We start from the raw sequence: 24,386 nt of genomic DNA on the forward strand, positions 1-24,386 counted from the left end.
AGCTCATTAGGATGCCCGTTTCGTCCAAAAACGACTATAATAAAGCACAGCTTCGATATATTCCGACTTCACACGCAACCGTGTTTCTCTAGTTCACCCGGAATAGATGTATGTACATACATAATTAATCCGCCAGTATATCGGCCTGGCCATTTATTGCACGCACCTAGTTATATACGAAATAGGAGAGGAAACGGTCCATTAATATACATCGTTTGGAAATTTACGTCCTGTCTGTATGTACTGACGCTTGTTGGGATATCGCAATCGGTCTGGCTACATGGCATGTTTATTTAGATTATACAACGAGAGTCTGCGTTAGCCAGACATACTTCATTTACGAAAGAGTAACAGTTCCAGCCCGTGTTTCTATAGGTAAGTTAGCCCTCGACTACAATCTCACCTGATGGTAAGTGATGCAATCTAAGATGGAAGCGGGCTAACTTTTTAGGAGTAGGATGAAAATCCACACCCCTTTAGGTTTCTACCCAACATCGAACCGGAACGCTAATTCGCTTGGCGGTACGTCTTTGTCGATAGGGTGGTAACTAGCCACGGCCGATGCCTCCCACCAGCCAGACCTGGACCAATTAAGAAAATCTCAATCGGCCCAGCCGGGGATCGAACCCAGGACCTCCGTCTTGTAAATCCACCGCGCATACCACTGCGCCACGGAGGCCGTCAACCGTCACTTCATTTACGAAAGGGTAACAGTTTTAGCCCATGCTTCTACCTATATGTAAGTATGATGAAGATTTTACTGTGGATCTTCATCATCTTTATAATCATCATCATCATCATCATTAACAGCCGATGGATCTCAACTATTGGACATAGGCCTCTTGCATGCACTTCTACACACCACGGTCTCGACATCCAGCGGCTCCCTGCAACCGACTCACGATGGTGTTTCCTTCACCGTTTGAGACACGTGAAAAATTTAGAAAAATATTATAGCATAATTTTATGATAATATTTATAGGATTGGATTGTATATATAGTAGGGAAGTTCCAGCTTTCTGAGATACAGTTTCTAACTAGTTCAGATAGCTGGGGCACTCACAAAAATTTGGTAGTAATATGTAATATTTTTCTATTTGTATTTATGTGTCATGATTTCCTTTTTTGTGTTTTGCCAAATAAAATCTTTCTTTCTTTCTTCTTTCTATAGGTATATTAATTTATCTGCCATTTTATCATCTACGAGTATCTATACTAATATTGTAAAGAAGTTAAGTTTGTGGTGTTGTGGGGTGATATTTTGATCTGATATACCAAAAAATTTAAAAATTCTATTACCACTTGTTATGTGTGAGTGTCATAGGCTTTATTTTATCCCCGTATTCCCACTGGAACGGGAAATACGCGTGCAGAACGCGCGTCAGCTAGTACAATATAAACAGCGAAACTCATCCGAATTGCATAGTCAGTGAGTGGCGGCTGTATTCAGTCAGTTTATTAGATCCTTTGTCGTGCCTTGGAAAGTTGGACATCGCTGGTTAAAGTGAAAGCAGTTTTTATGTTCCGATGGCATGAGACATACCCGCTCCGAACAGTGAGTACTCGTAGCTTTGAGTGAAAGTAGGACTGGTTTATTTTTCGACTGACTAAACCGCTTGGCTTTAACTATTTAGACGTTGTGTAATTGTTACGTCGTTTTAATTATTCTCTTTTTAATTTATTAGATTTTGTTCAGTAAGTATTTTTCGTTATTGGTTTTATTTAAGTACTTTTCTTAAAGCTTCTCAAAGGATTTTTTCATTAACTTGTTTTATTTTAATTTTAAATAAACCTTGGCTAAGGTTGTTGTGGTCTTTTCTCTGACCAGGGTGCGATTGAAATCCCCGTGACTTTAATTTTAAGTTTACGACTTCACGAGATAACTTGACGTTTCAAAAGTGCTAAACTAAGACTAATTGAAATAAATGGATTTTGATTATGTTGGTGTATTTATGTTGGATCGGATTAATGTATTATTTCTTTTTTATCTCTTTCTATGAATAAAGAAATAGCAGATTAAACCAAATTGGTAAAATAAAATTCGGTATTACTATGCATAGCTATGGGGAAGCTTTTAAATCTTAGTTCAAGTGAACTACTTCGGTAGCCTTCAATATACAGGGTGATCGAGAGTATTTCCCATAACTCTAGGGTTATACTCTTTAGGGAAAATTAATTAAAAACGTTTAAGTAACATGTGTTTTAAACTGAATAAAAAAATATTCTTTTGTTTAATGGTAAGAGTAGGCCTAAGCCGAAGATGTACATTCCCTTTTAAAAAATATAACATGTCTTGAAGCATACGAGTACTATAGTTACTATAGTGTGAAGTGCACTTAAACAATTAATTTAGTATTTAATTAACCCCGTTCATCCGGTAGGGGCATAAAAACGAACGCCCTCCATTTGTCTCTATCTCGAGGAGCTCACGGCGAGTATCAAAGCAATTTCGCAGCGGACAAAGTCGACACAACCCGCGCCCCGGTCCCCGGCGCAGACATTAGACGGAACGGTAAAGTTTTTATGAGTCCTCCTCATAGATAATTTTTGTCACAGAAATGTTTATTCAGTATACGTAACAGCTTTAGTTCCCGACTTTAGTAGACGCTGTGTGATTTTTGATTAAGACGCTACAACTGTATGACGTCATCATCATTATCAACCCATCTTATTCTTCTTCTTCTTTCGTCTGAGCCTCAACAGTTGCTCTTTTGAAAAAAAATCAGTATTACAATAATTTACAATTGTTAAAATCTACATAATTTATTTTAGTTTTACTTCCTGTGTGAAGGTAGAAGCTGATAGAGTAGATGTATATTTCATTCGTTATCAACCCATATTCAGCTCACTGCTGAGCTCTAGTCTCCTCTCAGAATGAGAGGGGTTAGGCCAATAGTTGCTACCACGCTGGCCCAATGCGGATTGGCAGACTTCACACATGCAAAGAATTAAGAAAATTCTCTGGTTTCCTCACGATGTTTTTCGTTCACCATTTGAGACAAGTGATATTTAATTTCTTAAAATGCACACAATTAAAAAGTTGGAGGTGCATGCCCCGAACCGGATTCAAACCACACCCTCCGGAATCGGAGGCAGAGGTCCTAACCGTTGGGCTATCACGCCTGCACTACGTAGATATCATCATTATCAGCCTATTTTAACGGTTCAGCACAGACCTCCCTTGTTAGGAGACGGAATATAGAACTTAGACCCATCACGCTGACCATATTGATTGATGCTAAACACTGCAGTAGGTATACGCAAAGCATGGGTAATACTACTTCCCCGGAAGAATGTTGGCACAAAATTACTCTACTACTAATTATTAATTGAAAATAAATGACGTGTCATAAATCACTGTTATAACATACTGTTAATAAATCGTTATAAAATTATAACACAAAAAATTTTGGAGTTCAAACTACGTCACAAGGCACCGTTGATATGAAAGACTAAATGAAATCGTCTTACCCTCAGACCAATTATAGAAGGACCTGTATCGCACTCATAGTCACGAACAATATTGTCTGTCATTTTCTGAGGAAAACGAGCTTAGATTTGGTTTATATCTTATACTAAACTAGAAGTTTTTGCCCGTTTTTTACACAATTCAATTACACAAAAAGGTATTTTTACGGAGCTATTTAACCGACGAATACGATTACAACTATTTAACATCGATTCTATAGAGACAGTTTTTATAATCGCATTAGATCGTTGATCATATACTTTGACAGAAAAGGAACGTCTAGCGAGGCAGGTCCTATACAATAATTGGTCTGAGGTCTTACCGTGGCCGAGATAGAGCGGAAAAGCTGTTTACTAAATGACTCATGACGCGTTTTTTGTAAAGGAAATCGTCGTAATGCGTCCCATATACGCCTTAAATGAGAAGGCTTTTACACAAATGTGGGACATTAACTGGCTCATACTTACTGGCAAATGGACAATGTTTGTCACCAGCAGAGAGGTGTCATTTGTTTTTTTTTATTTCTGTGATTATGATGTGTCACTCGTTGTAGTAATTAGTGACAATTATTTTTTATTGAGAAATGAATCTTTGAAATGAAAAATATTTAAATCTTTAAGCAAATTGCCTAAGGGCCTCCGCTCACTTACAATTTTTATTTGGCCGACTATCGAACAACTAAAATGCAAACGTTTACGATTTAGTTGGACAACTTTTTAATTGTATAACAATCGCAAGTGAATCGCGACTGATACGATCACAGAATACGAGTAGAACATCTACACAAGGGATGCGATTCCGCTATCTCTCTAGTGCGACACTCGTCGACGAACTTCTCGCCTATGACAAGATTTACTCGAATTTGAACTTAATGGTTATATGAATGATCTTGTATGTATAGCCTTATATATTAGCCTTATAATGATGATGCCGACGACATTATAAGCGATATCATTTAACAGCCCACTACAAGGGCCTTTTGCTGGTGAGAGGCTTCGACCGTGGCTAGTTACTACCCTACCAACAAAGACGTACCGCCAAGCGATTAAGCGTTCCGATACGATGTCGTGTAGAAACCAAAAGGGGTGTGGATTTCATCCTCCTCCTAACAAATTAGTCCGCTTCCATCTTAGATTGCATCATCACTTACCATCAGGTGAGATTGTAATCAAGGGCTAACTTGTAAAGAATAAAAAAAAGCCTTTCTCCTTATAATAGGAGAGGGCAATTGGCATCCTAAATTAAAAGGTACTTTCGAAGTTGCTATGGAAACGAACGATGTCACAGCGTCGTATCTTTACAGAATTCACGTACAGAATCGACTTCTAGATAAATATCACAGCCTTGTCTTTCGACAGCCTGCGTAAAAACAAAATATTATTATTTATTTATTCCGTCTCTAGGTATCACTTTATATGCTCCTCTGTATAAAGTCTGCGTCAAATCTTAGTCTACTTGAACATTGTAATATAAGCCCGTGCACGTAAACGTGGCATTTCATTTGAAATTAAAAAAGTTTCCGACGACTTTGAGAAATGGTCGCATAACTGTCCACGTGCGTGCCGAGCGACGCGCGAGTACTTTTGTAAGTATTTTTTTGGGTTCCTTGCCGAAAGGGTAAAACGGAATCCTATTACAGATGGCATGCGTACGTTGACAGTCGCTTTTATGACGTTCATAATACGTACTATTATCGTGAATCGCGACAAACTCTCATGAGTGAAACGAACTGTCACCCGCACCATCCTAGATGAAACGAATTGTACTATACAGTGTTTAATAACGTATTTATCTATCGTAACGCGGCCGCGCATACGTTGACAGACACGGGCCGCGCCCGGCCAGTATTTGCGGAAAGACTATTTTGTCTGTGCGTTTCATGTCTGTAGAGTCTTTTTCATGAAGCCTGAACTAAAATTGACAACTTCTTATACAAATGACAATAAGACCGCCACCACCAAATGACAATGAGCGCCATTAAGACATTAGCGCCGCGTCTAGGGGACTTCTTTCATGAAAAGGACTTTAAGGTTTTTTTTAAGGTCTCTGAGGCAGTGGGAATAGACGGTGTCTGTAGATATAAACTTATATTTACTCCGCTTTGTTTTTGCCCTTGAATGCGATTTTACCTGATGTTAGACGATGATGCAGTCAAAGATGGTTCTCTGATGAGGTTTCTACAGGAAATACCTAGTATCGGAACTCTAAATCGCTTAGCGGTACGACTTTGCCGGTAGGGTGGTAAATAGCCAAGGCCGATGTCTACCACCAGACCAAACCTGAGCAGTGAGCATATTCGGAAAATATAAAATCCTAAAGTAACTTGACTTGGGAATCGAAACCAGGACCTCTCTTTTGAAAAGCAGGACTTCCATCTATGCCAGAGAGGCCATAAATGTAAATCAAAACTTAACTTATTAGTTATAGCTTTTGTATCGTTTTGATTTGATCATCAACTCTTCCTGACAGTTGTATCGATTTCCACAACAAGGGACAATGAATGTACGAGTAGAGGAGGCCATTACCACAGCTAGGGTTGCCACGTCGCCGTAATTAAAAGCCGGACAGTCCAGCCAGTTAGGGCTGACATTTAAGTAAAAAGGACACGGTATCACACACCTGTCAGAAACGGCTTAAATTAATTATTTTACTTTACTACAATACTGGCTTCACACTGATCAGCAGATAGACAGGTATATAATAATATTATGACATTATTTTTCGCTTTTTAGTTTAAGTGGGTAACGTACTCACTAAACTAGAAAGCTTTTGAAGTATTTTTTAAACTTTTTTAGCTTTGAAGTCGGTTGTATTTTTTTTTATGTAAAAAACGAATTGTACTTAAAATCAAGCTTGCTTATTTTATTACTGTAAATTTGGTTTACACACACGCTCAGCGACCGCTCGTTTGCTAAACGTAAATCCTAACAAAAGCCGGACAAGCCGGACACCGTTTATCGTCGGTCGGACACGGAATAGAAAAGCCTAACTATATCCGGCTTTACCCGGACACCTGGCCACACTAACCACAACGGTCACGAAACGTGCAATTAATGCTAACTTGTTTACACTCGGCCCAGTGACAAGGCAATATTGACGGTACTTTTAATTAATATGCAACACGCCGCCGCGGGCCGCGCCCGGATTATAATTACCGAGGAACCCCATCAAAGGTGCTGTAGGGGGTGTTATTACAACTAACTGATGTATAAGAGAGTCGTGTCCCATATCCGTATTATATCGGACGCATCGCATTAAACGTATTTTTAATTTAACGGAAGATTCGGACGATCGGATATGATGCAGATCAGTGGACGCACTTGTATGACGAAGAATACTACGATCCGTTTGAGGCGATGCGTCCGATACTTACGATGCGGATATGTAGACGCCTACCATATAGAGCTTTTTTAAAAAGCAAGCTTTGGTGTAAATTACCTATGTAACAAAAACATGCCCTGATAAATACTAGTATGTATTTAAGTAACAAAATCTCGGATACAAATATTATCTACACAAGATGGTACTTTTTTCATCGTCGTTATCAACCCATATTCGGCTCACTGCTGAGCTCGAGTCTCCTCTCAGAATGAGAGGGGTTAGGCCAATAGTCCACAGTCCACAATAGAAGAGAATTAAGAAAATTCTCTGGTGTGCATGTTTCCTCACGATGTTTTCCTTCACCGTTTGAGACACGTGATATTTAATAAGTTGGTATTTTTTTAATGTCAATTAAAAACCTTTTTCTCTAATTCTTAAGTAAACTAAATTATAAATGATTATGGGAAACATATGTAGATGTAGTACATATATGTAAATTGTAACATCTAGGTCAACAATACGAGACATACCTACTATACCACACAATATTTCCATTTCGCACGGAACTAAATACTGTAGTGAAAATAAAATATGATGATATTAAATGGAGTAAAATATAATATTCAAATAGAAAGTACACAAGTACAGCAGTAAAATACACATTTTAGTGCACGGAACTAAATACTGTAGTGAAAACAAAATACGATAATAACAAATGGAGTAAAATATTCAATATTTAAATAGAAAGAGCAGTAAAATACGCATTATAGTGTATATTTGTGCACGATACAATATATAATAATTAATGTACATAATTATTATCTCAATAGAACACGCATATACTAGTGTTTTTTTTATGGAGGTGTATACAGCACCTTATGATCACGAGGTCCTGGGCTCGAGTCTTTGGTCGGTCTAAGAAAATAAAGCTCTTCTTTGATAAGTTCTCGCTATGTAACTAACTAACGTTATTTTTTTTTTTTTATTCTTTACAAGTTAGTTCTTGACTACAATCTCACCTGATGGTAAGTGATGATGCAGTCTAAGATGGAAGCGGGCTAACTTGTTAGGAGGAGGATGAAAATCCACACCCCTTTCGGTTTCTACACATCGTACCGGAACACTAAATCGCTTGGCGGTACGTCTTTGCCGGTGGTTGGTAACTAGCCACGGCCGAAGCCTCCCACCAGCCAGACCTGGACTAATCAAGAAAATCTCAATCTGCCCAGCCGGGGATCGAACCCAGGACCTCCGTCTTGTAAATCCACCGCGCATACCACTGCGCCACGGAGGCCGTCAAAATTTCCATTTGAACCGGGAAACAGAATCGCTGGAAATCGCACTCTAAGGGTCAACAGTTTTTATTACAGCAGCATTTAAATGAACATTTCGTACACGTTGTTCAGCCACAAGAAGTTAAAAAGCGACTTAAAATAGCTTACACTTGACCCAGTTCCGCTCCAAGATACGCCACACTCCACGTGTATGCGAGATTTTAATATTCCGCTGTATTACGCCCCGCGGGTAGACCCCACACGTGTGCTCACACAAATAACTCTTTTTTTTTTCAGAGAATCACTTCAAATACCAGTCGTCGCATGGTGACCGAAACGCGTCTGGAATTCATTTGACAGTGGAATATAGTTTCATTTATTTGAGAAGATCATATTTAGATATGAGAGACGTGATAGCCCAGTGGATGTGACCTTTGCCTTTGATTTGGTCTGGGGCATGCACCTCCATCTTTTCAGTTACGTATGTGCATTTTAAGAAATTAAACATCACATGTTATCGCCGCGTTGCAACGACTTGCGGTACGGACGGCTTCAGTGTGCGTTCGAGCCGTCCACATCTCTTGTTATGTAATTCTTTATAGGTTACTTGGGATAGGCGGGGAGAGTGACTTGAGTGGAAAAGGGGAGTGTTAGATATCTGTCAAAGGCGCCTTTAACCCTACACACATCGTTCACAAGTGCGTGACTTCACTCAAGGTCATTCTCTGCCATTCTAGTGGTCTTATTTTGGTACCAACCAAAATAAGGTTACAGTTTGATTTGTTAATTATGTTCGACATTAGTTTTCTTAAATTTGTAATCACTTTTGAGTCCACTAAAACATCGTTTTTCCTTCACCGTTTGACATGTGTTGTGTGACAACTTAATTAACCGTAACCGGCATACCTGAGAATTTTCTTAATTCTCTACGTGATATTTAATTTCTTAAAATGCACATAACTAAAAATTTGCAGGTGCATACCCCGGACCGGATTTTAACCTACGCCCTCCGAATCGAAGGCAGAGGTCATATCCACTGGGCTATCACGGCTCGCAAAGACAAATACATTTATAATATATAATTAAGTATATAATATACTACCTCAAGATTCCATATTATTACAGAGAGTAGGTTTCACGGAGTCTCATCTCGCTCAGATAATCCTCCGAGCAAATTACTTTTATTTTGATTCCCGCGACTTGCTCCGCGGGATAAGGACAAATGAGCCGGCGAGTTATCTCGCACCATTTCTTCTAATTCTCGAATCACGAGCGCGGCCGTGTAGGGTTAATTAAAGAATGAATGCCATAGTGCCTCGGGGTCTTGGGGACCGACCCTGACAGGAATTTGTCGGCGTGTTATTAATGGTCTTCTTTCACACTGTCCTTTGTATAAAAGCACCCGTTTACATATACCTACCTACTGGTAAGTATTACAATATTATATGGTTGCATAATAGTGTTTTTTTAATTACAAATATAATTTACTAGCGGACGCCCGCGACTTCGTCCGCCCTTAGACCTCTTTAACCCGGCCCTATCGCAAAGTCCGTTCTTAGTAGATACCTACTAACTGTAAACTACCTCCCTGCCAAATTTTAGCTATAGACAATAAGCGGTTAGCAAGATTTCGTGATGAATGACTGTTAACATGAAATACCAAGATTAGAATAACTATAGTTCGTTTCATGTAGGATGGTGCGGGTGACAGACTCACTCTTGAAAGTTTGCGGTGATTTGTGATAATAGTACGTATTATTAACCTCATAGAGGCGACTGTCACCGTACCCATGCTATCTGAAAAACACTAGGGTATCGCGCATACGCGGGTAATTAGGAATTTAGATGCGTACGTGAGTGATAGAGAATAAGAAGAGAGCTGGTTATGTGTTTACCTCAAAACCACTCATAAAATTCCTCAATAAATAAAACATTTCAATTCAAATTGAAATTTAAAAAGAATGAATGAAACATATCCGTACCTGATTTTTTTCCGATAAGTGCCATATTATAATGTCAAAAACACGTTCACCAAATACATTATTCGAGTCTGACTTAGGGTCATAGCTCATTAAATCCACGCGGCACCCGACCACCGCCTCGCTATTAATTTCTATGGACATTTTCTCATTCCATCAACTCCGTCGCCGCACTGATAAGGTGATGTAAGCGGGACGCATACATAATGAGGAAAGACCTTACCCTACATTCATAATATCTACACTTAATGTATACCCTCGGAAGTTCGTGGTATTATACCCCAGGAAATTGATGGTGTTAAATTCCCATAGCATGCATGGACGTCAAGCCGTCGGCCCTGTTCCTGCTGTCTATCCGGCCTTGTCGGATTACCGATTACACTATAATTATAAAAACAATATGTAAGGTAAGGTTGCTTAAATCGTACCCCCTAAGGTTATTATGCTACGATACGACGGATGCCAAAGTATGACTTTGTGCAACCTTACCTTTACATTTACGCTAATGACATTATTACGAGTATTATTTGTTTGCGGTTAGCCGAAGGGATAAGGGACGAATTAAATCATACAATAGGGTAGTTGACTCATATCATATTTAAAATAAACAATATTAATTTCGTGTAGTACATGGAAAAAGGGTTCGAAATATGTCAATATTAATTAATAAAAGTTGAGGATTTATTATAAAATTAATTTAAATATCACGTATTTAAAAAAAATCGAAACGTCAAAAACGCTGTCGTCCATTTTGTGACGTCACTAACACACTAGATGTACTAAACGTCGAAGTAATTGTTAAAACTTTTTGTCAAACGCTACGTTTGTAAAGGTTTGTTATAGTGACGTCATCGAACTGTTGAAATATAGACTGTCATGGCCGACAGGCGTTTATTTAGGCTCATATTTTATAACTAAAATTTTCATGTAATCACGTCTCAAAAAATACGAATTTTTAGAACAATAATGAACTATTTAAGAACATTTAAAAAGTGTCCACTAGCCTATTGTGGAATATAAAGCACACACTTGTGCACTGTGAATTGAATTGAAGTAACCACAAGCGTTTAGTATGGCTACTCACCAGTGACTTTATCGCTGATTGTGACCAAATTTATGTTCAGACCTCTTCAATAAAACCTCAATATATCCACGATTCAGAGGAACTAAGTTCGAACCCAAAACTGCATATTTTTTTCTAAAAAAAAACCGCTTGGGCTGAATTCTTCTCACATACAACTTTTATGACATTATCTTGTAGAGATACAACGCCTCAGTCGAGTCTACTTAGTAGCGCCTATTGTGCCAAATAGTCAGGTGCCAACTAGCCCCGTCTCGCGCCAACCAAGGACCCAGGCGTGAATAATACACGGGATAAGTGTTCACTTCAATTTGTGGGGAATTAATATCTGTCCTGAACATATATCTGTCGTAATCTTTCTCTCTTTTCGAATTTTAATGGCTTTAATTTTACGAGAAGTTGCTCTGTTGTGTGGGTCAAATCTTTGAAGCTAAATTAACGCACTCCTGACGTTTGTATAATGCAATAGAATGGTACCTGTTTTGATGGAATCGGAAGAAACTCATAGGAATTCCTATTTAAATAAATAAACCACGTAGTTATAGTCTTATTTGTTATGTCTTTGCAGCTACATCAGTACAAAATATTGGTTTTTATATACATTCGTAAATAATTCGTAAGCTTGCAGTCAATTATACCGACATGCGTTTAATGACCATAATATCAGACACTGATATAGCTTGGCAACTTTTTCGTAACACTCCCGATGTTCCGCACGGGCCGGGGGGCGTGTAGCGATGAATGAAAAACCTACGACTGATGCACGTCACTTCACGTCACGTCTTTTCCCCTGTCGCCCGTAGGTGTATCATGTGAGTGTTTTCAACGAACTTGCCAGACTATCCACTCGCAACGTACTAAAAGGAGTTAATTTTAATAAAACAAGAACTCTAGTAATAATTTCGAAGTTGTGGCCGAACAAAAGACGCAACAGTTAATAAAGTCTTGCGTTTTTTTTTTATTCTTGACAAGTTAGCCCTTGACTACAATCTCACCTGATGGTAAGTAAGTCTAATATGGAAGCGGGCTTACTTGTTAGGAGGAGGATGAAAATCTACACGACATCGTACCGGAACGCTAAATCTCTTGGCGGTACGTCTTTGCCGGTTTACTAAAACGCAGGACGCAAACGCAAACGCAAACGCAACCGCAAACGCAAAGGCGTGGCCTTCCCTTCGAACAGTTGCGAGATCACATAACAAAAGGATGCAATATTAAAACGCATGCAAACCGATTGTTTGCATCACCGATGTTTTGAAATACGATCCCGGCAGTGTTTGCATTATAACAAGGCCGTATGAAATAATGTGGAATTGTTGTACAATAGATGAACCGTGATGGTGCGATAATTAACAAACCGTAACATAAGCTGGACTTGTGAGCCGTGATAGCCCAGTGGATATGACCTCTGCTTTCCATTCGGAGGGCGTCGGTTCGAATCCGGCATGCACCTCCAACTTTTCAGTTATGCCCATTTAAAGAAATTAAATATCACGTGTCTCACAAACATCTTGAGGAAACCTGCATACCTGAGAATTTTCTTAATTCTCTTCATGTGTGAAGTCTACCAATCCGCATTGGGCCAGCGCGGTGGACTAAGGCCTAACCCCTCTCATTCTGAGAGGAGACTCGTGCGCAATAGTGGGCCGAATATGGGTTGTTAAAGATGGTGATAAACATAAGTCTCAATAGTGCCACAGTTAAAGGGAAAGAGTGAATGTCGAGAGGTCGTGGGTTCGATTTACACCCATTGGACTATTATCGCAACTAGTCGGGAAAGACTGTGCTAGGAATGGGTACGACAATAGACCAACGGGGTCGAACCACCACACCTCGGTGATTAGCCCGACCGCTCTTACCGTTGAGCTATTGTTGGCCTGAGTGTATCAGTCCGGGCGCTCCCGAGATCGTAAGTAAAAAACCCATCACTGGGTGACGTCAGATATCGACCTCGTCTTCGCCGGCGAAGACGCTGTCTAGCTTGTGTTTGTGTTGTCTGGGAAGCGTTGTCGATCGTTACGTCATCAGTTGTAGAAATCGAACGCACAGCTTTCAGTGGATTGGCAGGTTCGCTACCCATACCCACTGCACCAATCAGCAGTTCAACAAAAAACACTCATTTCTTTGTAAGTAGGTTAAAAAACACAGACGCCATTCAGTGATCCTATTTACTATGGCCTACATATTAAATGATGCGTGCGCGGTACGCTGCGAGTCGGCCTGCGATGCATTAATCCCTTGTACACGTAATGATGTTCGGAACAAATTGGATTGTGCGCTGGTGTTCAGTCGTGACGAACGACTAACGCGATTTGCTTACAATTTGCTTGTATCTGAAGTATACTGCGAAGTAACCAACTGCGCAACATTTAAATAATGACCATCCATTTAATATGAAGCCTAAAGGTCCGTTTATATCTACAGACACAGAGCGTCACAGACAAGTAGCGTGGCAGACACCCACAGACACCATCTATTCACACTGCCCATATAGTATAGTGTGCTGTGCGCCTTAGACACTTTTTAACAGACTTTAAAAAGGAGGAGGTTCTCAAGTTAATTTTTACGTTTTTTTATGTAGGTATGTACACCGATTACTCTACTAAGATGCCTAAACCGATTTGGAAAACTCTTTTTTTATTTAAAAGGGTATATTCCCTATGTGGTCCCTTAATCATGATGTTAGGATCTGATGATGGGATCTTGGAGAAATCGAGGGGAACTTTTTGCGAGGCGATTGCGTCACCGACATGCTCAAAGGAGTTTTTAATTCATCAACACTATAAGAATCTTTATCAAGCTTAGTATTTAAGATTAAATAAACTCCGAACTGCCAACTGTTTTCCCAAGTTTAACAGGATAGCATATAATATGAAGAAATAGTTTCGAGTAAGAGCACAGGAGTAGGTATCACATGCTGACGACTAAAGCACAAACTACACACAAACTTTGTACATAAAATGTGAAGTCACAAAATAAGACATAGCGGTGAAAAAGCTACGTAGTTGGTATTCAGCATTACAGTACAAAACTGTTTAGGGTTGTTAACGCAGAATGGCCAGGAAATTGTTGACGAAATTAATAAATATCTATTATATAGTAAGCTATTTTAGATTATGTAAATTTTTTTTTAATTAAGTAAGTATGTATAAATAAGGCGTATTTTAATACTCTTTAATAAAATTTCAAATCATTTATTATTTATTTATTTTTAATCATATTATATGCTAACTGCAATATGAAGAATCTATTGATTCTTATTCTCATGACATCTATCAGATAAAACAGGCACACACAGTAAATATTAGGGGTCTTTAATGGTTGTACGTACAATCTACGGTCTTTAATGTTAGCTCGTAGGGTAAAATTGCGCTTGATACCGTTTAGACTTAGATCAAAAGACAGATAATTGCGAGTACACAGCAAATAATACAAGCTTCAAAACAGAAATATCTTTTCCAGACTTCCTTTTACTAATACTTAAAATTAAGATAAAGCTGTACAGAATTACTAGCTAATAGCCAGCGACATTGTCCACGTGGCTCTGTAATAGTGCAAGAACTTTTAAAATCAATCGAGTAGTTTTTGTATTAAAAAGTTATAAATTAACAAACAATCAAATATTACCTCTTTATATTATTACTATTACATATCTATATCTATGCTAATATATAAAACTGAAGAGTTTGTTGGTTTGATCACGCTAATCTCAGGAACTACTGGTCCGATTTGAAAAATTCTTTCAGTGTTAGCCCATTTATCGAGGAAGGCTATATGTTATATATTATCCCCGTACTCATATGGGAACGAGAACCACGCGGGTGAAACCACGCGGCGTCAGCTAGTAAAATATAATATTGGTACCATGACTATTACAGCAGGTGTGGCAACCCTAGCGCGCAAGATATACGACCGAAACACGGGCTATACGTATGTTAATGGAGAAACTCCCGAAGTTTCGGTTTCGAGATTTGCATACAAATGATCGCCTGCATCTCCGTAGCTACGGGTACGTTCTACATCTGCGCTATTCGTCTCCCATGCGGCTCTTCTGCAACGCAAACTGTTATGACTGTGTACTGAGCTAAATTACCAAATACCCGAAAATTAATGTACAGGGAACGACATTTTATATTTTGCTATTTGTTTTAAAAGACTTCGCATCACTCCAGAAATAGCAAAATAATCCTTTCATTGATCATGAATAAATAAAGCGTATGGCAAACAAATAAACAAATCAAACAATTTAATAATTTGCGGATTTGTTTTTGAAGCGTTTGTCAATCATTGCTTAATGAAAATCAACTTTGACTAGCAAGCAAGTATGTCAATCACGTAAGATCGTTAGAAATGCCCTAAATAAAGCTTGCATTATTTTCAAATGATTATTTCTTTAGTTACCTTCTATAAAGAGTTTATACAGCGCTAAAATTAGAAGATTTTAAATGATGACGGTGTTTTTGTTAATGAAACAGTCGATAAGTAAATTTTTCCCTACAACATACATGTTTCAATAATATCGCGAATATGACATACATACAGGGTGTTGGAAAACGGTTATTAAAACAAATTCGATTAACATTTTCTTTACGTTTCCAAATTATAATTACAGTAGTCAAATTTGTCACACCGGTGCTGAAGCATAACGAAATTTCCATCAAAACATTTTCCCTTTGAATCACACAATAATTGCGAGGGTGTAATGACTAAGCTGGCATCTGCGAGACAGCATGACATTCGCGCACGCAACTTTTGTTGTGGTACGCCCCGGCTTTTGTAATTTCATTACATCAGCTTTTATTCCCCTTAATATATTAGAGTAGTCTTTAAAACGAGGTTCTATTTATTTTTACAAGCGTGATTTCGTATTCGCTCTCTATGTAATACACATGTAAGAAAATACGCACACTTGACTAATTAAGGTTCGGAGGGCCGATAGACGTCAATACACATGTAAGAAAATACGCACACTTCAATAATGAAGGTTTGGGGGGCCGATATACACCAATACACGTGCAAGAAAATACGCACACTTGAATAATGAAGATTTGGAGGGCCGATAGACGTCAATACACGTGTAAGAAAATACGCACACTTGACTAATTAAGGTTCGGAGGGCCGATATACGTTAATACACATGTAAGAAAATACGCACACTTGTCTAATTAAGGTTCGGAGGGCCGATATACGTTAATACACGTGTAAGAAAATACGCAAACTTGACTAATTAAGGTTCGAAGGGCCGATATACGTTAATACACATGTAAGAAAATACGCACACTTGACTAATTAAGGTTCGGAGGGCCGACAGACGTTAATACACATGTAAGACAATACGCACACTTGACTGTGATTTCGTCGTTATACTCACGTTCTAATTCTGCCGTACATGTTATGACATACACAATACTGAATCTAAAACATCCAGTTCCTAAAAGTATAAAAAAATCTCGTGTCGTAGAACAGCAAAATAAAAATACTAATTAAATAAAAACATTTTCGTAACTTTAATTTTCAAGAATACTCTAATTCCTAACTTTGTAAACGTTTGAAGTGATTAAAGACCATAACCCAAGGGATTTTCGAACGGGAATCACTTCCGGCCTCCCTCTAAGAGTTTCAGTCAATTGCAATCAGTTGGGAGTCGTTTATCCAAATTGAGATTGACTTGATCATAGAGGGTCAATCGGCAATTAAACGTTTGTTGATAAGCCATCACTTCCATCATGAATCACTATTCACTATTGCGTAAATTCTAAGATCCATTATTTAAATACTAGCGGACCCCTTCTTCCCTACCTACCTTACCTTACAAATGCTCCATACAAACTTCCGACCCCCCATTTTAGAGAAGTGGGGGTTTAGAAAGAGGCAAAAAGTAACCTATGTCACTCTCCATCCTTTCAACTATCTCCATTAAAAAAATCACGTCAATTCGTCGTTACGTTTTGCCGTGAAAGACAGACTCACCGACAAACAGACAGACACATACACATTTATAATATTACGACACATACACATTTATATTTATTATTATAAGTTATATTTTAGCCTAGCACAATAACTAACTTTAGCTGTTTACTAAAGTTGTTAGTTGCCTCGTAGAAATCGCTACCAAGACCACCTTTTGTAGCCTTCTTCTTTAATAATACACATAATATGTATTTTTATTATAAAGAATGAATTTCAAAGAAGCTTTTAGAATTTAATTCTACTAATGTGTATTAACAGTACTTTCAATGTTTGTTTGCAAATAGAATGTTATTTAACCATCTAGTTATTCATACACGAACTTACTCTTTACTTGCTTAACGTAGAAATGTTCATGCCCAGCCAGATAACACTTGTCGACATTTACCTGAAACAACACAATATTTTATAAATAAATTAAATATAATAATAAATAAATCATAATGCACCAGCCATCCTCAGACCAATTACCTCCTATAAGACCTGCCTCGCTAGAGGTTACCCCTCTGTCAAAACTATATGATCATGATCAAACGTATTCATACAAACTGCGTCTATAGGATTGGTGTTAAAATTACACGTGTGTGTATTACGCTTTAAAAATTATAGTTGTGTGTAGTGTAAACACCGGATATATTTATTCTGTGTTAAACATATTTCGATATGTGAGTTTAATATATTTCGATAAGTGACAGTGGGCAGGCCACATAGTTCGAAGAGCCGATGGACGTTGGGGTGCTGGAATGGCGACCCCGCACAGGAAACCGCAGTGTTGGTCGACTCCCCACTACAGCTTGCAGGGAGCCGATGGATGCTGGCGGTTCGAGATCGTTGTGCTTGGAGATCTATGCAAGAGGCCTATGTCCTGCAGTGGACGTCTATCGGCTGATAAAGTAAAAATAAAAAAAAAATAGAAAAATTATAATTTAAAAATTAATTACAGTATAATTAAATGTGTCCAGGTTCCCACTACGCTCAATGATAACAAATTATGCGTGAGAAGGGATCTTGTTCCGATACAGCCGAGTATCACATATTACGTTCATTAACAATACGGAAATGTTTACCTCGTTCTTCTCATAAACGACAGTCAATTTTGTTGGTGAATTTGAGTGCTATACAAATCTAATAAAAGACTTCTTTTCCAAGTACCTATCAAATTGAATAAAACTGCTCCCAACATAAAACATACCTTAATTGTCATTAATTTAAATGTTTATTGCAACTTTATGTAACTTATGTATTACAAATAAGGCCCGTACCGAAAACAAATCATTACAATACAGCCAATCCTATAATCAGTCAATTACTCGTACCTGGCGACTGACGTAAAGCATCCTATTATGGCCTTCGGCGTATCAAACTGCAAGGAGTTGGGGTCTGATTTAATGGCGCTTGCAATTAGGGGCACCACATATAAGGTATCACAAATCACTGACCTAATGTGTTAATACGATCAATTATTATTATTATTGCGACTATTTTAGAAACAGATAAACGATTTAGGTAACTATTTGCTATTTAAATAAAAGGATAATCATTATCGATATTAGTCGTTTCTTAGAAAATGTGGTAATTTTTAAAGCATTCTTAATAATATTTTTTTGTAATTTAAGATATATTTTGACGTGACAACGTCTTGTAATTCGATGAAGCCGGCTGCAAACTCGAAAAAAGATGACGTCACGCGTCGTTCTCTAGCTCTAGGGTTGTCAACTTTTTTTACAAGAAACAAAGTATATTCTGGTGTATGAAGATTATTAAACAGTATTTTAGAAAAACGAACAGTATTTTATTTATTTACTTCTTATGACGTTGTCACGTTCAACTATCGTCAGTAAACCAACTTTACAGAGTACAGACAACCGATTTTTTTTCAACTGGTAGTAGATTCTATATCACAGAACAGAAAACGCTATAGCTAACTAACGTTTTAGTCTATATAAACGTACATACTTAACATTTCAAAAGTGGTTATAAACTAAACAAAGATTTCATAAAATGAAATCAAATAAAAATAATTTAATTTGATTTCATTTTAGTAGTACCCGAAAACGTTGCGAGATGGCGTTATAAGTTCCTGAGAAATATCATTACGTGCAATACAAAAATAAAACCCAGATAATAATAGATTTAACGGGCATCCTTGGCAAAGTTTAATTAATATTACCGATGTGGATAGCAGGTAGATTAACGCGGGTGAAAGATTAGCCGTACTCATGTATATAGAATATAAATAGAATAGGAAGCGAAAATAATATGGCCAGTGTTTGCAACAGCCGGATATTAAATTCATGAATGTAAACGAGACTATGCGAATGAAAGGTAAGGGTCGAGTCACATTCACCGTACCTGTACCTAATCGGATTACAAATAAAATTCATAATTTTAACACCTCCGACAAAAATGTACTTTGAAAATACTGTGGCTATATAAAGATAAAAATAATTTTAAAAAAATACAACCGACTTTAAAATCAGCAAAATAAACTAAAAAGCGAAAATAACGATGCATCCCGACTTTTGTGAGAAAAAACTTTTCTAGTATTTATTTATTTGAATTCAGTAGCCTAGTTATTTTTTTATTCAAGTAGGTATCTATCTTATATTTCATGTTAATTTACTATGTTTGTGTTTATTAGAAACTTTTTATTAATCAATTTATTAACTTAGCGGCTGTATCTATTGTAATAATTACGAAGCCGAATTTTTCTTTCTTTTTAACAGACATCCAAAAAGGAATTAAAGGACTTCTATCGCATGTATGTATGGTTTTTCAAGCGGATATTTTATGTTGGTAGTATTATTTATACATATACTAGCGGACTCGCTCAAGCTTCGCTTTGACTTATTAATTTATTTATTTGCACTTCTTCCCTATCCCTACCTTACATTACCATACTCCTACCCCTACCCCTACCCTACCCCTACCCTACCTCTACTCTACCCCTACCCTACCCTACCCTACAACTACCCTACCACTACCCTACCCCTACCCTATCCCTATACCATAAACCTACCCTACCACTACCCTACCCTACCCTACCCCTACCCTACCCCTACGCTACCGCTACCCTACCGCTACCCTACCCCTACCCTATCCCTATACCATACCCCTACCCTACCACTACCCTATCCTAGGATTTAGGGGTTTGAAAAATAGATGTTGGCCGATTCTCAGACCTACTGAATATGCACAAAAAATTTCATCAAAATCGGTCGAGCCGTTTCGGAGGAGTTCAAGTTCGAACACCGCGACACGAGAATTTTATATATTAGAAGATTCAAAGTCTACGCCTTAGTGGTTAAGCTTCTAAAATATATAAAGGTTAATGTGTCAAAGCCCTTGCTTGAGCCTAAGCCAATGTCTGGAATATTCCAGATATTTTGACAAATTGTCTTGAGATATCTCGTTACAGCAGCAACATTGTACGTTATTAAGATCGTGGGTGTCGCCTACTTTTCTTTGTACTCTCATAAAGCAGCACTGTCAGTTGTTGGAAAATAAATATTAACATTCTATTTTTACTCATCTCTAAACCTGCATACCTGAGAATTTTCTCAATTCTCTACGAGTGTGAAGTCTGCCAATCCGCATTGGGCCAGCGTGGTGGACTATTGGCCTAACCTCTCTCACTCTGAGAGGAGACTCTGGAGGACTCTGGAGGAGCCTGGCAGTGAGCCGATTATGTGTTGATAATGATGATGATGATTCATCTCTATAAAATGGAAAACTAATTCAAGGTATTTTTCAACAAAAAGAACATAGTAATCCGCATCAAACGCAGACTACTACTCTGTTAGACTATTTCTGTAGAGCTGAAAAAGTAATATTAGGTACCTCATTGGTTTGATGGTTGTTTTAGGTAGCTTCGGATCATCAGGTCCTAGGATCGAGTCCGAACTATGAAATACAGAGGTATTCTTTCTACCAAGAAATTTTCAATTAAAATTCTTAGCCCAGTATTGGCCCGTACCTCAGAGAGTACGTTAATGGTAGTCGTCCGCATGATCAGTGGACGCCTACCCGCGTGATCTGAAGCGTGGTGGGTCTAAACTCCAAATCCTCTCCACTTTGGACAGTATCTTGTAAACAGTTTTATTCTTTGGTCACAAAAACATAGATCTATTCCCTTAATATTACGCTACCTTGGTTCGTAGCTTGGTAGATCTACAAGTATCTATTGAAATTTAACAGAGCGGGTTATTTCAAGATTAAAGAGGTAAATAAAGCCGGAGCTAAACCTAGCCTTCGGGCGACTAATCACGGTGACCTGGATTTTATAACGAATGAGGGAGTCGCTACATATGTAGGGCTGACACATATTAAATTTAGGAACAGCATGAGTAAGGTATTCTATTCTAAAATTACATATTGAATTTTTTTTTTATTTTTATTTATTACAAGTTAGCCCTTGACTACAATCTCACCTGATGGTAAGTGATGATGCAGTCTAAGATGGAAGCGGGCTAACTTGTTAGGATTGTTAGGAGGCGGATGAAAATCCTGACCCCTTTCGGTTTCTACACGGCATCGTACCGGAACGCTAAATCGCTTGGCGGTACGTCTTTGCCGGTAGGGTATTAACTAGCCACGGCCGAAGCCTCCCACCAGCCAGACCTGGACAAATTAAGAAAATCTTAATCTGCCCAGCCGGGGATCGAACCCAGGTCCTCCGTCTTGTAAATCCACCGTGCATACCACTGCGCCACGGAGGCCGTCAAACATTAAACATTAATATTATATTCGAGAGATATCTAGATACTTACGTAATGCAACGTATTATGAAATGCAGTCTCGGCATTTCGGAGCGTCGCCCAACTAAGTACCTTTCCCAAAGCCTATCAGTATTCGGATCACGGTCGTGGGATCAATTCCCGGGTTAGGTTATGAAATATTGAATTCTGAGTAAAAATTCCCAGCTCGTCATTACTATTAACATTTAATAGTGTCCCCTCTCCTGAAAGTATTACAGATGGAGCGTCAAAATAGGCTGATTATAATGATGAGGATGACTACAATATTAAACATTGTGAATCTTATCTCGGTATCCCTTCATCTACAAGAAGGCCAGTGGTGTGCACAGGGATTGTAACGAAATTCGGCACAATACATATGTACGCACAAATACCAAATAGATAATTATTTCTCCAATAATGAGTTCGTAAAGCAAAATCTCTTTTGCATGCATGAGTCGCACTTCACCGAGTCTGTCCCAGAAGTGGGCTATCATATCGTATCATAAGTATATCTAAATGCCGTGATAGCCTAGTGGACATTATGACCTCAGTCTTCTATTTGGCATAGCATAGGTTCCTATCTGGTCCGGGGCATGCACCTCCAACGTTTCAGTTTAGTGCATTTTAAGAAATTAAATATCACGTGTCTCAAACGGTAAAGGACCACGTCGTGATAAAACCTGCATACCAACGAATTTTCTACATGTGTGAACCCTAACCCCTTACTCTATAATTCTGAGAGGAGACTTGTGCTCAACAGCGAGCCGAATATGGGTTGTTATGACATTCTAGTGAAAGTAGAACACAACTCAAACGATACGATCTCACTCGTACGGCTTACGTTTAATCACGTTTGTTCTTACTAATGGCAGCCCTACACTCACCAGCGAAGGAACTGCACGCTCGTTACGTGGGAAACTACAAAATTCTTACATTTTACGGATTAGAAATACACGTAGGGAGTTTTGGCACTCGACCTCTTTTCAAGATATGGCGAGATATAATCTAGACTTCAGGCGACGTAGCACGGCGACCTGAATTTTATGCAAAAAATGAGGACTTATCTCTAAAGCCGTGATGAGGGGCGGGACTCTAAGTGGACACACACAAAAGTTGTTCTGAATATAATATATATACATATTTTATTCATTACAAGTTAGCTCATATCTACAATCTCACCTGATGATATGATGATGCTATGTATCAGGCTAACTCGTTAGGATGAGGATGAAAATCCACTCCCCTTTCCAATACGACATCGTACCGGAACACTAAATCGTTTGGCGATACGGCTTTGCCGGTAGTGTGGTAACTAGCCACGGCCGAAGCCTTCCACCAGCCAGACCTGGACCAATTAAGAAAACCCCAATCAGGCCAGAACCCAGGACCTCCGTCTTGTAAATCCACCGCGCATATCACTGCGCCACGGAGGCCGTCAATTTTATTTTACGTTGTACGTATAGGCTAGTGCTTGGCTACAATCAAGCCTGATGGTAACCAATGACGCAGCCTACGGTGACACGCGTTTATCTAGAAAGGCAGACACTCTTGACTTGAAGATACCCATGTTGTAGGTGGTAGGGAAAATGGAAGCTGGAAGGGCATTCCATAACTTCACAGTGCGGATACGGAACGATGTGCCTAAAACGCGTACGACTCCAAGGGACATAAACTACGTGTGTATGCAGTTAATGTGAAAACAGTTCTATGATAACAAAAAGTGTGCGTCTCTGGACGCCCGACAGAAGTGAACTTAAGCCTGCTGCTGTATGAGTGAGGGAGAGGAGTGAGAAAGGGAAGCCAGACAGAGTGGCGCCGTAACGCGTTACGTTATAAAGCGGTTTAGCCTTCCATAAGAAGTTATTAATTCAAAAAAAGGAGGAAGGAGGAATTAGGTCGAAATGGCTAGCTTACATAAAATAAGGCCTCTCTCTGACTATGCCAGGCTCTTAAACCATGTGTTTCATTAAAACCAGCTATTGTCAAAACTGACTTAAATATGTCAACGTAACATTTCGAGGGATTAATCCCATCGAACGAACTGGGAACATTTCCAGCTGACCTGCCATCAAAGCGTTGATGCTGCTATTCATTCAACACGAAACAACGGCACCAAACAATAAACATCAATTATTTATTATTTATTTCACCTCCATGACAAAACCAGATAATAGATTGCCGATATCGAGGACGGAAATAAAGCATTACACGATTGAGCAATTTTGGAAGTGATTTCAGAAGGGCCGAGGACTTATTGCACAAGTTTGTTAATTTCTTAAACCATTCAAAATTGAAGGTCAAGCTTCGCCCAAAAATCATCATCATCACAATCAGCCTTTCCTAACAACCCACTACAAAGCCAGGGCTCCTTCCATAAAGGAGAGGGGATATGAAGCTTAGACCCACCACTTATCGCTTAAATGCGAATTGGCGGGCTTACGGTGATAACGTTGAAGGCTTTCTAAGACTACTGTCAGATTTTAATGTACAGTGGCCAGGACTGAGGCTCGGGAGTAAACCTAATGCCATCAAAAACAACACTTGTAAAATATA

At 38.6% G+C, this 24,386-nt stretch overlaps 1 protein-coding gene and 1 long non-coding RNA gene across 2 annotated transcripts in view; both read right to left on the minus strand.

Annotated features, from left to right (window-relative positions):
• LOC112049154 (ubiquitin-like protein 3) overlaps window positions 1-24,386 on the minus strand; it is a 236,975-nt gene that overhangs the window by 92,396 nt on the left and 120,193 nt on the right. The gene's annotated exons all lie outside the window — the stretch shown is intronic.
• LOC128199371 (uncharacterized) overlaps window positions 1-24,386 on the minus strand; it is an 89,649-nt gene that overhangs the window by 29,736 nt on the left and 35,527 nt on the right. Inside the window, exon 2 of the long non-coding RNA XR_008252012.1 lies at window positions 17,422-17,482. This is a non-coding gene — a long non-coding RNA (uncharacterized LOC128199371). The remainder of the gene's footprint in view (window positions 1-17,421; window positions 17,483-24,386) is intronic.

This window comes from Bicyclus anynana, chromosome 23, assembly GCF_947172395.1.
Source record: "Bicyclus anynana chromosome 23, ilBicAnyn1.1, whole genome shotgun sequence".
NCBI classification, from domain to species: Eukaryota; Metazoa; Arthropoda; class Insecta; order Lepidoptera; family Nymphalidae; genus Bicyclus; species Bicyclus anynana.